Source organism: Dermacentor albipictus, chromosome 10 (assembly GCF_038994185.2).
Source record: "Dermacentor albipictus isolate Rhodes 1998 colony chromosome 10, USDA_Dalb.pri_finalv2, whole genome shotgun sequence".
Classification (NCBI taxonomy): Eukaryota; Metazoa; Arthropoda; class Arachnida; order Ixodida; family Ixodidae; genus Dermacentor; species Dermacentor albipictus.
The window spans coordinates 28,744,106-28,761,855 of NC_091830.1; the positions used below are offsets into that span (position 1 = coordinate 28,744,106).

The following is a 17,750-nucleotide window of genomic DNA, read 5'->3' on the forward strand; positions in this document are numbered from 1 at the left end:
CGCTTGGGGATGTCCTGCAGGTGTATCGTGCCCCATTTGGTGCCTATCTAAATCGTAAAATAAGTAGGCATATAAAGGTTAGAAATCTTTGCTTGGTAAGAAATTGTGCTCTTGATGAAGCCTATTTGTTGCAATGATGATATGGTGCCTACTTGAATGGCAAAAATAAGTCGGCATATAAAGGTTTGAAATATTTGCTTGATAAGAAATTGTGCCCTCTATGAAGCTTATTTGTTGCAGTAAGGATATTTATGAATCATATTTGCTCTATCACTGAGGAATATTGCAAAAAATATGGGAGCATACCTGGAGAACTGTGTGGGTTCTTAAAGTGGCAGTGCTTGAATGTATCTTGCAACCTTATTGGGCGTCTACGGGCAACGGTGTTCTCGGAAAGTTTCAGTTATAAGCGAAAGCAATCATATCGACACTGTAGGCGAGTTTTTGCTGTCCCCGTTGGCGGGCGTTGCTTTTATATTTAGGTATATCTATTGCACGCGTTTGTCTATGCGGTACATGCAAAGACGCCATAACATTCGATAGCCTAATTCGATGAGAAAGGGGTTATTTGTCTTCTTGTCTGAATTATTCTTCTGAATAGGCGAAAACTGCAGCGCACTAGCAAAATTATTTAAACATTTCTTTCACAGCCTGGGCCTTTTATCTTAAATCGTTTGTGTGTTGAAAAATGCAAAATGATATTGGTGCTCACAATGAGGAATTTATGCACTTTAAGTGGCGCCGTTTTTTACGGGCAAGGCAGTGTGCCTGTGCGATGCCATTATAGGCCCAGCACAGGGTGTAAAATTTTCCGAGGGTGCAAGAGTATTGGCCAACCCGCGTATGGTCGCTACGACGTATGCCTGCGATTGCGTGTGGTTAGAAAACATTCAGACCCGCGGTGCTACACCTAGCTGTCGCTGTCAGGGATTTGGCCTTGTGGCAAAGCTCTCGCTATACTCTCGAAGGCGATCCCGAAAAATCCTCACCGCTCGGTTAGTGCCGCATCGGCTCACGGCGTTTTTCACGCGTCCACTGACTTCTTCAACAGGTGTATTGGCACGCGCGCGAGATGGCAACGGGGCCATATAACGACCCAGTTTCGCCAGAGAGGTACTCGGAATCGCGTGGGATAAACCTGGGACCCCTGATATGGTGCTGGGTGCTGTCTACGCCACGCAGTAGCACTGGTCTCGCGTGCTTGCGATCGCTGTCGTTGCTTCGACGTTCGAGCGAAACTGTAATTAATAAAGTACCCTAAAAATAAGGACTTGTAATTGCCAATGTGCAACATAGCTGCCACTGCTATTTAGAATACACGTCACAGTTTCAAGTTATCACCTGTTCCTTTGAAGGGGAATCAACCATTATTTTGCACTCCTTTATTGTGAGTGCAGTTTTATTGCATTATTGTCTTTGGATACGCCACCTACGCAATTACATTTTTAAGGCTGGTACATTGAGTTTCTCCCGCGGGCCCAGGCCGAGAGTGTTCATACAGTCGCGGTCCGAGGCTGCGCCTGGTCATGCAGGCCTGGGCTTCTAACGGCGACCCTTACACAAACAACTGAGATATGCGGTGCTCTGATGTGCAAGGTGCTCTGCAGCACAACACTTATTTGTGAGCAGGACTCGATCCTCTTCAACTGCACCAGCAGATGTAGTTCACAAAACTAATAGGTATGTTTGTGCAGCTTCAGCGATTTGTAAAGTTTGGGCTTGTAATTTTTTTGACATACTAATATTTAATAAATTTCTGAAATATTTCCTGGCTTTATATAAAAATTCTGCTTCCTATGACTGCTTGAACTTTCACTACCATATACAAAAACATTGCGTTCAAACCGGTCCAGCGGCTGTCTCCCAAACCCATTTGTGCATTCTACGTGTATTTGAGTAGAAAATCTTAGCCGGCCCTGTGATACCGCTTGTTTCGAAGTGCCGAAGGTATGCTTGCTTTTGCCCACTGAGGCCATGCCGGCCTGCCCATGTCACACGATTAAAGCGGCTCGTTCTCCTTGCTTGCATCCCGTCATGCTCGGCGGTTGTAGCGCGTCACTAGAGGGATGTGTAGCCACGCAAATTTTTCTCCCGACTACCGTGTCTTTGTGGCAATTCAAAATGTGATGGGTGTTCAAAATGGCAGGAAAAGTGCCCTAAATAAATTTTTGTGCCTATCACTGTCGACTTCTCCAGTCAGATATTTCAGGTACGCTCTTAGGTGGCCCGAATTTGCACCGGTTTCAACTTTGCTTTTGCTCATCACACGTGTAGTTAGCACCGGAGTTAGTACTGCTAGAATGCTCTGATTGTACACTTTTAAAAAGAAATCTTTGCATATGTATGCGAAACCGACTGACCCATACATCAATGGGTGCCAACACCTATTGCGTTGTTCTGTCATAGTTCAGAAGTCCTAAGAATAGGTTCTGCCACTGTCCCAAATGTACCCAAATATATGCGAACGTTTCTGTGTGTGAAGAGCAATAACGAATATTCAAAACATCACGTGCCGTTTATCGACTTGCCGCAAAGCACTATAAAATAATGAATTACAGGCCAATATAAATGCTACCACACGTTGCCACCGGCCTTCACCGCCACCTCATGAAAACAGCTAAGGAACTCCAATTACCAGCGCCGCGGTAAAATTGTCCGAAGGCCTCCGTTATTTTTTCAGGAGTACCAGCTACCCATTTTTATTCGACTATAAGTTACTTTCTCGAGATCATAGTCCCAGCTAGGTTGACTGCCGATCATGAACGTAGGCTATTTTTTTCCGTGATTATTGAATATGGTTATCGCTATTTTTGTAACAAGTGAGCCCCCCCCCTCCCCCCCCCCCCGACTTTACCGGTTCAGTGTAAAAACTATATGATATGCGTAACTGAGATCAATTAGAGTACGCGTTGCTTATTAATGATAGAAAGCAATAATAGAAATTCGGCGCCGGAGTTTCACCACGGAATTGTAAACATGAAAGTTTTGCGTTCATGTTGTCTTCCAGCGACCAACCGTCTACTGCGAAATTTATGAAACTATGGCTCCGAAACCGAATACTATATCGATGCAAAGAGATTGAGTGTTTCTTTTTAGTCTTCCTGTAAGTCAAGTCCGCATATGAGGGCAACCTCATATGTATAAATATGAAATATTGCGTAACATATTAAATTTGTCTGGTATAAGAACACGAACGAAGCATTTGTGCTTCTGTTTAATCCTCCAGCAAGGCCTATAGGGACTACACTTTGTTACGTCGAGGCTACATGTGAAGGTTACATGAGCAGTGATGACATACATATGGCAAATCAGTCCTGCGCAATCGCGCAAGGTAGAGGAAGTGCCATGAAATGGAAAATTGGCATCCACCCGAAGATAGCACAAACGAAACCCGTACGGTTTTCACAGAAAGAAGGCTTCGCCGTTGAGGAAATATTCCCGGACCTGGACCAGGACAAATTGGCCCTCAACTGCGAAGCTGTGTCTGTGAATCCCATAAGGGTTTTCTTTCTAGCTTCGTGCTCCATTAGAGTGGATGAGAATATTACTTTTCATTAGATATATATAGAGGGCGTCCCACCTAACTTGGGCCAAGGTTTTGAAACATACCTATGCGTTCTTCAGAACAGAAATCGTGTGGATATTGTTAGCATTTATCTAAACTTACAGCACCATCTTAGCTCGTCTTTTGTTTTAGTTTTTAGCCGAGATAAATTAATTAACATCTTAAATATAGCTTGAAACGTTCAGGCGTCAATAGCAAAGTTGTGGAGCTTCACAAATATTGCCCAACCCAGGTACTTCCAACGATACAGACTTAGCGTGGTCGTTTTTATTCGGGTAATACGAAAGCCAGAGGAGTTTAAAAAACAACACCACGTGACAGCGCACTCTGTGCTCCTGATTGCGCCGCGATTACAGCGCTCTCATGAGTGATTTGTAAAAACAGCGCCAGCGCCGCACCTTCCCTTTACTTATGAGAAAGGGCTTCAAATTTTGCTAGGCTCTGACATTACCGGCAGCGGCTGGTGACGGCGCTCCGAAAAAGCGTTTCGTCAGCAGTGTTACGAACTTGTACCGCTGCACCACGATTACGGCTTTGTGGTCCCGTAGCGCTCGTCACCCGTTTCGTGACAGAGCGTTGGTAGCGAAGACTCCGAGCCTGGCGTCGATGAGAATAACAAAAGGGACTTTATACATTATATACAGGTTATCATACAGGACATGAACGGGGTCGGCACTGGGGCCGAGTGCTCACAACAAACGCGACTGTTCTCGCACGACGACGTCCGGCGAAAACGCGTGACACATCTCACCCCAGTCGGGAGCGACACTCTCTCCCGGTGGGGTCGGCGGATCCTGTTTTTCAGGCGGCGTGTCGCTGCTTTTATAATCCCCGAGGACCATTGTCACTCAAACGGCCCAATACAAAGTCAGCACACGACGGTCGTCCGAGGGGTCCAACCAGCGACCGCGCTGGCCACCCGGTTCAAAGTTCGCGCGCGGTGACCTCCAGGCAAGGGAGGTGCGGCGCCGGGCTGTCTGGCACACGCTGACATGTCCAAACTTGCGGCTCGCCGAGGCTTCTCCCGCGCGCTGCCTGACGGCTCAGCATCTTGACTTGTGAAGGGAGAATTAGGGCGCTCGCAGGATAGATTCCGCATCTTGCAGATTCGGAATCCGGGCTTGTGGTAATGGCACAACAGCAGCCGCACGCGCCTGTCGCCGAAGAACGTGCCATCATCAGCTGTTTATTCCAATATGAGGAGAAGAGCATTTTTTTTCAGCGTTTAAGGCTATGCGGAATAGAAAAGGTCGGCATTTCAAAGTCTGCAGTGTCAAGAGTTCTTAGGAAGGCTGAAATGCATCCGTATCACTTCCAACTGCATAAAAAGCTGCAAGAAAGAGACTTTAAATGGCGGCTTGATTTCTCAAATTGTATCCTTGGGAACAGTGACGAAATATACCGGATTTTGTTGACAAAGTGCTCTGGACAGATGAGGCAACCTTCTCCGGAAATTCTCATGTCAATATCCATAATGCGCATTACTGGAGCGAAACGAACCCACATTTGGTGGCGCAGACCAGACACCAGTACCAATGGTCATTTACTGTGTGGTGCGGCATATTTGACGGAAGAATAGTTGGCCCCATATTTTTTGATCACATGCTTACTGCTCAGTGGTACCTGAACGGCATCTTAGAAGGCACAGTCGAAGATTTTCGCTGTGACCTTCCTCTTGCATTTTTAAAGCAAACTAGGTATCAGCACGATCGTGCACCAGCTCACAGTAGCAACCTCGCCGGAGCCTGGCTTGACGAAGCTTTCTAACGCCTGTGGGTCGGGCGGCATGGACCAGTGACATGGCCTGCAAGGTCACCGGGCTTGACTTCTCTTGACTTCTTTTTGTGGGGACATGTGAAAGACCGAGTGTACCGCAAACCCACAACTACACCAGAAGCGCTAAAGGCAGAGATTGCTGAGACCTGCAGGGAGATACCGTCTTGCGTCATCAAAAAAAAGCTACATCGGACGTGCTGAGAAGGTGCCAAGAGTGCATTACGGTAAAAGGCTACTTGTTTGAACACATTCTTTAGACAAGCATCACAGCGAATAAATCTCTACAACCGTTATCCATGAAAAGAGCCATCTGTGTGAAACTTTTGTATGACCAGGAAAAGGCACATAAGTAATATGAAATTACAACTTCTCTGCCGACAAGGAAGGAACAGGAAGCTAAAAAGCAACCTTCCGTGTCAGTTTACAATTCTTCCTTTTGTGACAACCACCGTAATTCCCACGGCGTTATCAAGCTTGTTATAATGCGTGTTTGCATGTTGGGTTCTTGCTCCCAAATTCGAGCTCACGAGCTCGTCATTTTTCCTCCGCATGCATTCTGCTTGGGTGAGAGTGCAATTATCGCCGCAGAAAGTGGAGTCGCGCTGTATTTCAATTGCCGCCCGAACCCACTGACGTTTATCTCGGAACCAAGCACAACGCGAAGCTCTGTTGTGGGCAGCACGAAAGGCGCGAAGCGAGCGGTGTTTTTTACAAAGCACGGTTGAGAGCGCTGTAATCGTGGCGCATTCGGGCGCACAGAGCGCGCTGTCGCGTGGTATTTTTAAAACTCCGCGGGCTTTCGTTTTCCCCGGATAAAAACGGCCACGCTAAGCCTATCTCATTGGAAGTGCCTGGCTTGGGCAATATTACTTGAGCTCCACAACTTTCCTATTGACGCTTGAACATTTCAAGCTATATTTAAAAAGTGAATTAATTTATCGCTGTTGATTACTCAAAAGAAGACGAGCAAAAAAATTATGCCGTAAGTTGAGATAAACGGTAGCAACATCCACGCGATCTATGTTCTGAAGAACGCACAGGTTCTTTCTTTCCAAAATCTTGGTCCAAGTGAGCTGGGACACCCGACATATATATATATATGGGTGTATGAAACACGTCGGAAAAGAAACAGCGAAGTTTACCACAAATAAGGACATTCTTCGTTCACCTGTATGTGCAGAAGGAATCCTCGTCTACGTGTCGGCCAGGCTAAAAGAATTGTCGTTGACTGGATCTGCAGCAATCAATGCGAAATGAGTGAACGAGTACGTCACTACCTGTACTTGTACGGTCGAGCTGAAATTACCCTCACAGAACAGGCAGGGCCTATCACCTCGATGCTAACAGCTGTGGCAACGTTTATATTACCCTCACATAACAGCAAGGGCCTTAGACCGCGATGCTAACGTACGAGCAATTGTTACAAACAAGCCCCGGAAGCTCAATCGTTGGTTCTCGACCGGACGCCGCCATCTCGCATTTGAGGTTGTTTATCTAGAGCTGAACAGCTTTTGCTTTGTTTTCCTGTCGACCAGTTTTAATGTCATGACGTTGATAAATTGTCCGAGTAAAGGGCTGCGTTTCCTCTGCTGGCCCATAAACAATCAAGCGGAAATGTCGCAGAAGTGCACCACGGAACCTTTCATGTTATGTAGATCCATTGATCTCTACAGAAAGAGAAAGCAACTTATAAATGTTTAACCCTTTTCTTGATTTTTTGCTCAAAACGGCTCTTTCAGTATCTATACACCAACTCTACTGCGGTAACTATAAAGAGCAGTAATGTGCATATCGTACACTGTTGAAGGCCGGAGAAGTTTTTTTTGTTGCACTGCTTAATAAGTAAATATAAAGATGAAGTCCTAGTTCGAGTTATTAACTCCATACGATCTTCTTTAAAAGTTCATTTGGTTAGCTCTATAGATTTAGTGAACCAATTACCAGAAGTTAAGTTGCCAACAATGGTTTTATTTAGCAAAAGCATGCGCTTCACATACGGAAAGGGCATAAAGGCGAGAAACGGCCACGTCACAGCCGGTTGCACCCTGCGTGAGTTCACGGTGGTTTGGAAAGCGCTGCATGTTTTTTTTTTTCGCTCGCTGTTGTAAATGAACAAGGCGCGATAGCAGGAAAGGAAACAGGTGGGCAGGAAAATAGTGCCCCTTGATATATCAATATATGTGAAACAAAAGGCAGCATACCGCAACGACTCGGTGTCAAATCCTTGCGCTCACCCACCATAGGATACCACGTGTAACGCTATTTTGTACTTTCTTTGTTGAATGATTAATCACTGAAGAGTTCACCAAGCGTGGTTATATTTCTGTAAAACTAATCTATAGCGTAAGAAAATTTGTTGCACTGTTAAGAATAAAAAGAAGTGTTTTTTTTTTGTCGCAGGGGGCGCAAGCGCTAGTAATCAATTAAAGAGCAAGCATTTAATTTATTGAAATTCCCGAAAACAAATGGACCATGTCAGCCCCTGCAAGTGTGGGAATGGTCAAACTCTCACATTCCCGAGGCGTTAAAGGAAAGCTCAGTGGAATTATGATTTCCACTAGATGGAATGGGGTGGGCATGGAATGGGAGGAAGACTTCATCTTCGCAACTCTGGTGGGCACTGGGGTGCACGTATGGTGTATCCAAAAAGCAAAAGTTTCACTTATTCACGCATTAGACAGCTAACAGGCTCAACTTACGTTACAGTTTGCGGGCGTCTTTCTGTCTAATTTTGCAATTGTGCTTGCTGCCTATTCGCAATTGTCCCGTTTCTGTTGCAGAGGGTATCTGGGCACTAGGCTAAAGAACGGAGCCGCCACTGGTGGCGCCAGAGAAGGCCCTGCTCCGCTCGAGCCTTCACTCGTTTCATCGTTTCAACCTCCGGCGCTTGCGCTGCGGACATTCACGTTCCTCCGCTGTTAGACGGGTTGGAAATCCCTTTGTCTGGCTGACCGAGTTTCTCCTACGTGCATACCGTAGGAGGGGGGGGGGGCATTGTCGAGCAAGCGGGAAATTTGCGGAACAAGTCGTACACTTGGCTTTACAGCTGCTCATGAGCATACATGTGTTTGATAAATTATACGTACCGTGGCATAGTGACCTCTCTAAAACGCGATCATCATCGCTCGGATCGACAGATGCGCTGCCGAGCTGCGCCTCTCTGAACACCGCGTGCGAGGCTATATTTAGCTCCCATTGCGTCATGGGTGACGCGATAATAGCGCCATCTGTGCGCGCGGTGTCTACATGGGCTTCTTTGCTCCACAGAACGATGCCAATGTAAGGCATGTGGGTAGTGGGTGGCCAAAATATATGCGATAGTACTGTAACATGTTTTCGTTACATGTGGTTCTAGCAAATCTTAATGATTTCGTAGATCTTTCGCTCCAAAAGAAAACCATATCCTTGTGAAGCGTACATACAAATAATGGAATTCCTTCGCGCCTGGTCTGAATCGCTTGTATAGATTTTAAGTCACTTGTCATTGTCCCTTATTATCATTTTTGAAGACGTGAAAGGGGACCATGTTGGCCTCCCAGCTTTTTCGGTCCTTATATGGTAACTAAAGCATACTACGGCATTCACAAGCTCTTTGCCTCGGTTTTGAGGCAGCCTGCTCCCGTCAGCAATCAGAATAGCAACGCAATACCAGGCAATCTTATCCCCCTACCCTTATATAGTAAAGATGTCTGATTTGATCCATATCAAGTGGAGGCTGTCTCAAGTGGAAGCTGTCACTGTATCAAGTGGAGACAGCAGCGGTGGCGTAGAGGTAGAACGCCCGCCTCACGTGCAAGAGGTCCGTGGTTCGAATCCTGGTGCCGGCAATTTTCCACTGGATTAAAAAAAAATCCGCGTGTTGATAAAATTGCACAAACAGGCCTGGAGTGTGGCCTAATTCCGGTGACCAGAACCGGTAACGCACTCCCTCACCAGAGCAGGAATGGTCACCCTGGTGCAGTACTTGGCCACAACCTCCTATATGAACACAACAATCAAACCCCGGCCCTCAGTCCCCAGCAGCTGCGAAGCAACTGACCACGGCGGTGGTCAGACCTGCGACGCAGCAGAGGGTGCTAAGAATCACTGGCTCCGGCCAGGCCGCCATTGGAATATGAACCGGGCAACATTTAACGCTAGAACGTTATCTAGTGAGGCGAGTCTAGCAGTGCTATTGGAGGAATTAGAGGGCAGTAAATGGGATATAATAGGGCTCAGTGAAGCTAGGAGGCCAAAAGAAGCATATACAGTGCTAAAAAGCGGGCCCGTCCTGTGCTACCGGGCCTTAGCGGAGAGAAGAGAACTAGGAGTCGTATTCCTGATTAATAAGAATATAGCTGGTAACATACAGGAACGCTATAGCATTAACGAGAGGGTGGCAGGTCTTGTTGTGAAACTTTATAAGAGCTACAAAATGAAGATTGTGCAGGTCTACGCCCCTACATCGAGTCATGAAGACCAGGAAGTCGAAAGCTTCTATGAAGACGTGGAATCGGCGATGGGTAGAGTGAAAACTAAATACACCATACTAATGGGCGACTTTAATGCCAAGGTAGGGAAGAAGCAGGCTGGAGACAAGGCAGTGGGGGAATATGGCATAGGCACAGCATAGGCATAGGCAGGGGAGAGTTATTAGTAGTGTTTGCGGAACAGAATAATATGAGGATAATGAATACATTCGTCCGCAAGCGGGATAGCCGAAAGTGGACGTGGAGGAGCCCGAACGGCGAGACTAGAAATGAATTAGACTTCATACTCTGCGCTAACCCTGGCATCATACAAGATGTGGACGTGCTCGGCAAGGTGCGCTGCAGTGACCACAGGATGGTAAGAACTCGAATTAGCCTAGACCTGAGGAGGGAACGGAAGAAACTGGTACATAAGAAGCCGATTAATGAGTTAGCGGTAAGAGGGAACATATAGAAATTCCAGATCAAGCTACAGAACAGGTATTCGGCTTTGACTCAGGAAGAGGACCTCAGTGTTGAAGATATGAACGACAATCTTATGGGCATCATTAAGGAGTGTGCAATAGAAGTCGGCGGTAACTCCATTAGACAAGATGCCAGTAAGCTATCGCAGGAGACGAAAGATCTGATTAAGAAACGCCAATGTATGAAAGCCTCTAACCCTACAGCTAGAATAGAACTGGCAGAGCTTTCGAAGTTAATGAACAAGCGTAAGACAGCTGACATAAGGAAGTATAATATGGATAGAATTGAACATGCTCTCAGGAACGGAGGAAGCCTAAAAACAGTGAAGAAGAAACTAGGAATTGGCAAGAATCAGATGTATGCGTTAAGAGACAAAGCCGGCAATATCATTACTAATATGGATAAGATAGTTCAAGTGGCTAAGGAGTTTTATAAAGATTTATACAGTACCAGTGGCACCCACGAAGATAATGGAAGAGAAAATAGTCTAGAGGAATTCGAAATCCCAAGGGTAACCCCGGAAGAAGTAAAGAAAGCCTTGGGAAATATGCAAAGGGGCAAGGCAGCTGGGGAGGATCAGGTAACAGCAGATTTGTTGAAGGGGTGTGGACAGATTGTTCTAGATAAACTGGCCACCCTCTATACGCAATGTCTCATGTTCTCAAGCGTACCAGAATCTTGGAAGAACGCTAACATAATCCTAATCCATAAGAAAGGGGACGCCAAAGACTTAAAAAATTATAGACCAATCAACTTACTGTCCTTTGCTTACAAACTATTTACTAAGGTAATCGCAAATAGAATCAGGAACACCTTAGACTTCTGTCAAGCAAAGGACCAGGCAGGATTCCGTAAAGGCTACTCAACAATAGATCATATTCACACTATCAATCAGGTGATGGAGAAATGTGCGGAATATAACCAACCCTTATATATAGCTATCATTGACTACGAGAAAGCATGATTCTGTCGAAACCTCAGCAGTCATGGAGGCATTACGGAATCAGGGTGTAGACGAGCCGTATATAAAAATCCTGAAAGATATCCATAGCGGCTCCACAGCCACCGTTGTCCTCCATAAAGCAAGCAACAAAATCCCAATATAGAAAGGCGTCAGGCAGGGAGCTACGATATCTCCAATGCTATTCACAGCGTGTTTACAGGAGGTATTCAGAGACCTCGATTGGGAAGAATTGGGGATAAAAGTTAATGGAGAATACCTTAGTAACTTGCGATTCGCTGATGATATTGCCTTGCTTAGTAACTCAGGGGACCAATTGCAATGCATGCTCAATAACCTGGAGAGGCAAAGCAGAAGAGTGGGTCTAAAAATTAATCTGCAGAAAACTAAAGTAATGCTTAACAGTCTTGGAAGAGAACAGCAATTTACAATAGGCAGCGAGGCATTGGAAGTCGTAAGGGAATACATCTACTTAGGGCAGGAAGTGACGGCGGATCCGGATCATGAGACGGAAATAATCAGAAGAATAAGAATGGGCTGGGGTGCGTTTGGCAGGCATTCTCAAATCATGAACAGCAGGTTGCCATTATGCCTCAAGAGAAAAGTATACAATAGCTGTGTCTTACCAGTACTCACCTACGGGGCAGATACCTGGAGGCTAACGAAAAGGGTTCTACTCAAATAGAGGGCGACGCAATGAGCTATGGAAAGAAGAATGATAGGTGTAACGTTAAGGGATAAGAAAAGAGCAGATTGGGTGAGGGAACAAACGCGAGTTAATGACATTTTAGTTGAAATCAAGAAAAAGAAACGGGCATGGGCAGGACATGTATTGAGGAGGGAAGATAACCGATGGTCATTAAGGGTTACGGACTGGATCCCAAGGGAAGGGAAGCGTAGCAGGGGGCGGCAGAAAGTTAGCTGGACGGATGAGATTAAGAAGTTTGCAGGCACGGCATGGCCATGATTAGTACATGACCGGGGTTGTTGGAGAAGTATGGGAGAGGCCTTTGCCGGGCAGTGGGCGTAGCCAGGCTGATGATGATGATGATGGTGATGATGATGATGATGAAGTGGAGGCCAGACATATTAAGGCTACGAGAGTAGTTCATTCAGATGCCACGTAGAGGTAGTCACGACAATCTTGATAAGCTGACTGCCTTTCGAGATTCGACTAGTTAGCCGAACGTCGCCTTCCTCTTCTCCACTGGTGTTGCGTGCCCCACTTCTTGCTATAGTGGAAACCCAAAATTAATTCAGCGGAAATGAGAGATCCTCCCGTCGAACCCACAATGCACATTAGACTTTCCCTCCGAGCAGCCGAAGCACGCTAGGCAAGTCACACAGGATCTAGAGAAAATGGGCTCTAAATGGGAGTCATGTGTAACTTTAGTCTTTACAGAACGTCGGCCATCTGATGCGAGGCGTGCCATGAGGTTGGACAATTCGCTTATGCGATTGCTTATGCGATAACTTAGTGCTGCAGCAGTATTTCATATAACTCAAGTTTTCTTGCTGGTTTTCTTTGCGACACGCAAGTCACCAGGCTCACATATACGTATCGGCAATGATGGCCATTGCGCGCCTTCGAGATGGTTTGTGAAACGAGAGTACGTTTTTTTTAAACAGTCACGGTTTTTCTTAAATTCTCGAACGGTGCCATTACACAAAAATGAACCTGCTTCATTAGTAGTCATCATTATTAAAGCATCGTGTTCAACTGAAAAGTATCCTATGCGACACCCTCTGCAGAGCCTTCCTGCTTCACCATGTACCAGCTACTTAACTCTTTGCTAGTTATATATTTCTCCTGAAGCAAGAAAAATTGGAAAGGCTCGGAAAAAGGTGACTCACAAAAAAAAACCGAAGACACAGCTGATGCCATCACGAAAGTATATTACTCCTATTTTAAGTATATTAGAAGTAGCTGCAGCTCAAGTAAGAAGACAGGAAGCAGTGTGAAGGCATAAATGAAGTGAACCGAAATAAAAAATAGTGAACCAGTGTCAATGTCTTGTTTTAGGCTGCGGTGCACCATTAGATACTCCTACCTCTGATTGGAAAATTAGTATGCATTTAAAGATGTGTGATGTGTGTAGCAGTACACCAACACCACGTCGCACAAAATTCCTTAGATTATTGCTTTCTCGGCAATAACTTTACATTTTCAGGACTGTGCAATATACACAAGATTAAAAAGGTAGAGCAAGCTTTGTATCTACCCCTGCATACCGATTGCAATGAAGGCATGATCAACCACCTTATTCTGGAATACTGACGAGTGACGCAAGCATCAGCACAAATGTGGCAGACACAAACAACCATGTTAAATATGGGACAGGATTGAAAGTAACTGGTTTATTGCACACGACATTTTTGTGGCAGTGTTGATAGACAGAATAAACTTTAATGTCCAACGGATAAGTTGATCTGCCCACCCCCCGACACGCAGGTGAGGAGGCGAGTGCCGCCGCCTCAGATGCCGGCTGGGAGGTCTTGGGTCCCAGCAGCCTCTTCAGCCAGTTGGACGAGCCGGAGCTGGAGCTTAGAGTGTGAGCTGCGCAGCAGGGTTTCCCAGGTGTCTCTACTACCTATATTGCGCGTTCCCCCAGGAGAGTACGGACATTGCCATATTATGTGGTCGAGGGTCCCTCTCGCCCCACAAAGATTACATTTACCGCTACTGGCCTCGGAGAACATGTGGTTCGCCATAACCGGGTGCGGATACGTATAAGTTTGTAGTCGTCTCCACGCGACTGCTTTTCTGTTGTTTAATTTTGGGTCTGGCGAGGATACCAGTCTACGAGCCAATCTATAATGCATTATAGATTGGCAATGTTGAAGAAAAAAAACAGGCCGTTCAGGCTATATTTTCTCGAAATTGATGAGGTCCTCCCTGAAGAATGACAGATTGCTTGAGATGTGGGGCAGAAAATGAACACAGCGAATGAGCAAGTGCTAGTGGATAAAAAATTCTGCGAAGTGCCGCTTTAACTACACCACAGTTCACTTTACCTTTGGCCCTGTATGAAGTATGGTAGAGATACAAAGAATTAGACTAAAATGTCCTAGTCGAATTATATGATTCGATGCTCAAGTTTTAGCACCAAGTTTTGTGACCATGTGGTTCTTTTCGTTGATATAGCGCCGTGACCTGTATAAATCCCCAGGAGTGGCCTGGAAGGAGTTAAAACAAACAGAAAAAAATTTGAAGCCGATATTTCTAAATTTATGAAGTAGGCTTTAGTATGTTAAAATTTCAACTTTTTACACCCGAAGCTTGATGAAAGAGTACAATGCGTTTGAAGAGCACCAAGCTTCATTGCTAAAATTCGCTGAAGTACAGAAATATACTGTGAGACCTCATATGATTACAGGTATGTCATTGAAGATTTTGAGTCGGTAAGCATGTTACACCGAAATATTTTGATCTTTCTATTATACAATCCCATTAGGAAACACAAGCATTTGTTCGTTCTACAGGGTCGTTTTGGGGATTGGCTAAGTCAAATAAATGACGAATTATTGCACTTATGGATCATAATATTGATGTTATGGTGAGATCTATTGACATTACCCTGACCGAATCATTGCTGATATATGATCGTGTTAGTGCAATTTATTCCCCAACGCATGTGAACAAATATTTGTCAACACTGGCTTGTTTTGTTAATTTACATTGTTACACTGAGCGCTTGGTTAAGCTACACTGAGGGACCTGGTTTACTTACCATTGAAGCAGTGAAGTTGAGGTTTGTGATAAGACGAACGAAATTACAAATTCCCTACGGTTGCGAAAATTTGCAAAGCATAGGCTCTTGTTATCACCTATATTCGCAAAGCCTGCGAAACCACAGTGAAGAACTCGAGTCAGAAATTCAGTGGCTGAACTGCAGTTTTCTTTTCGCACCTTTGCGGAGGCATGGTTTCGTTCGGATGCTGGTGTTGCTCGATTTCTAGGCTACAACTAGACAACTCAAATCACAAAACATAAATGAGGTGGGAGCGTGGCGTTACATAGAGAGAAAGTCTATCTATTGACCTCCAGAATGACGACGCGTGTGTCACTGCAGATTGTGAGTCGGTAAGCACGTCACACCGGACTATTTCTTTATCATTATATTATACCATTCCACAAGGAAACACTGAATCTTTTCTTCGGTTTACGGAGTTGTTTTTAGCATTTGCTAATTAATATAAATAATAGATCATTGCACTTAGTGATCATAATATTGGTGTTATAGCGAGATTTCTTCAAATTGCACTGACCATATCAATGCGGCTATTTGGCTGTGTTGACACAACTGATTCCCCAAGGCGTGTGAACAAATCTTCGGCAACATTAATTGATCTGTGCTACTCGAACTTCCCCAGTGACGCGATACTTTCTAGCATGTTTTCATCAGGTTTAAGTAAACATTTTCGTCTTCTGTCATCTTTCTACTAAATAAGAAACGATTTACATTCGCACGTTCAATGATTCATATAATACTGCCACTTTCTGCACACTTATGGCGGCAACCGTCTGGACGTACCTCTGTAATGCAAACTTACCACACTGAAGGTAAAGATATCTTAATGGTTATGAATTACTATGCTGCTTTCTCTGTGGTGGCGGTTAGGAAGCATAGAAGGGCTCAGAAGTAATTGATAACTAGCAGTCTCCACTGTAGAATAAAACGAACAGAAACGTGATTTTCTAAGACTTTCTCAGAGCAAGATGCCCCGATATCTTAGCTGAATGTAAGAAGTTTCTTAAGATACTGAACATAGGTATGAAGAAGACTGAGCCATCTTCACACACTAAAAAATTTTCGCACATAGTAAATTTTCAATAAACTGCTCTGGAAAGGAATTGAACCTCTTATAGGTAACTTACACGATGCAGCACCGTTAAATGCTGATGAATGGTATTCATTATAAGGACACAGCACTGGTGAACCAACTTATTGTAAATTTTCTTGAAGCAGGTATATTTACAGCCCGAGATTCTTTATCAGATGCTACTTTACTTTTTTCATTAAGCCATGTACAAATACTGACACAAAATTTTTCGCGCGAAGTACAGAAGCAGAAATAGCAGCCGTCATAGGCTCACTTAAACCTGCATGTGATCCAAGCTAATATTCTTGCGCCATTTTCAATAAAAATTGATTTGAGGTATCGTCGGGCCCGTGATTCGCATATTAAATAACATGTTGGTTACTGGAGGGTTCCCAACAAAATGAAAAGTAGCGCGCGTTACTTTTATATTTAAACGCAAAAAAACGCAGACTACTGTAATTAGCGGTGGATTTCAGCTCAGCCAATTTTCTCTATGGCTGCTGAAAAAATTACACGCGCTTATTCAGCTTCCTACACTTTAGTAGACTGAAATCACGTTAGTTTATAACAAAATCGCCCTAATTAAAAAATTTGAAATTAAACGAAATACTAGATTTTTTCTTGAATACTGCAAAGAGTTTAACTTTGTTCGCCATAAAATTCTTCTAAGAAAATTGGACGTATATGGAATTCGCGGTATCGCTAAAGTACTAACACAAAGCTACCCAACAAGCCGATTACAATACACAAGGTTACACATAATATATGCTGTGACCTTCGGACAATAAAGTTTGCTATCCCCCAAGGATTTGTATTAGGACCCCTCCTATTTATTGTAAGCATTAACGACATAGTGAGCACTATTTTACCATAGAATATCATCCTATACGCTTATGATACTAAGGTCGTTTCCTCTGGCTGTGAGCTGAAAGAGCTTGAGCAGCACGTGAATGTGTGGTTTTACAAGGTGCAGAGTTGGTTGGCGTTGTCAACTAAAGCTGAATATGAGGAAAGCTGACTTCGTGATTTTCAATGCCGAAAACAAAAATAATAATCTACAGCATTACATTAATTAATAAAGGGAAAATCAGACATCCACCCATTCGTAGCAATTGCTACGAAGGAAGCCCATACGGGTTCCTCGAAAGAAGAGCCGCGCAGTTGAAGAAAAAGAAAAACAGATTTTTCTCGTTATTAATTAATTTCCTCCACCTTGCGGGTTTGCGCAGAACTATTATGTACAGCAATAAATCCTATATTTTAATTTCCGAGGAACGCCCCAATGCCGTAGCTTGCGCGGTAATTGCGCGTGCCCTAGACATTGTCCAATACTATTTTGGGCATAATTAAACCTATGCGTGATATATATAGAGTTTTGAAAGACTCAACCGCCTCCCGTGTTTCCGTTGATCACTCCGATGTTACCCGTAATGACAGACTTATCCCATATTTATCGGTCGATTGGAATAATTGCATACCTTCTACTCCTAGCATTCTGGTTGTAGCTTCAGCACTGCGCACAGTGGTTCTCCACGTCCCTTGTGATGACTCAAGACAGGCCACTTCGGCTTCTCCCGTACGTCGCGAGGCATTAGAAGTATTACTGGCCACACCAGAATGCCAACGTCACTCATTCTGTCGCAAGGCACCACCAACCAGGCCAGCGAGATCGCTACAGCCGCTTTATCGT

At 44.6% G+C, this 17,750-nt stretch overlaps 1 protein-coding gene across 2 annotated transcripts in view; it reads left to right on the top strand.

The window, feature by feature from the left end:
- The window catches only part of LOC139050899 (neprilysin-1-like), a 284,773-nt gene that overhangs the window by 120,666 nt on the left and 146,357 nt on the right, over positions 1–17,750 (top strand). For both annotated transcript variants that reach the window (XM_070527728.1, XM_070527729.1), the window contains one exon: positions 13,689–13,788. The gene's annotated coding sequence lies outside the window, so the exon portion shown is untranslated. The remainder of the gene's footprint in view (positions 1–13,688; positions 13,789–17,750) is intronic.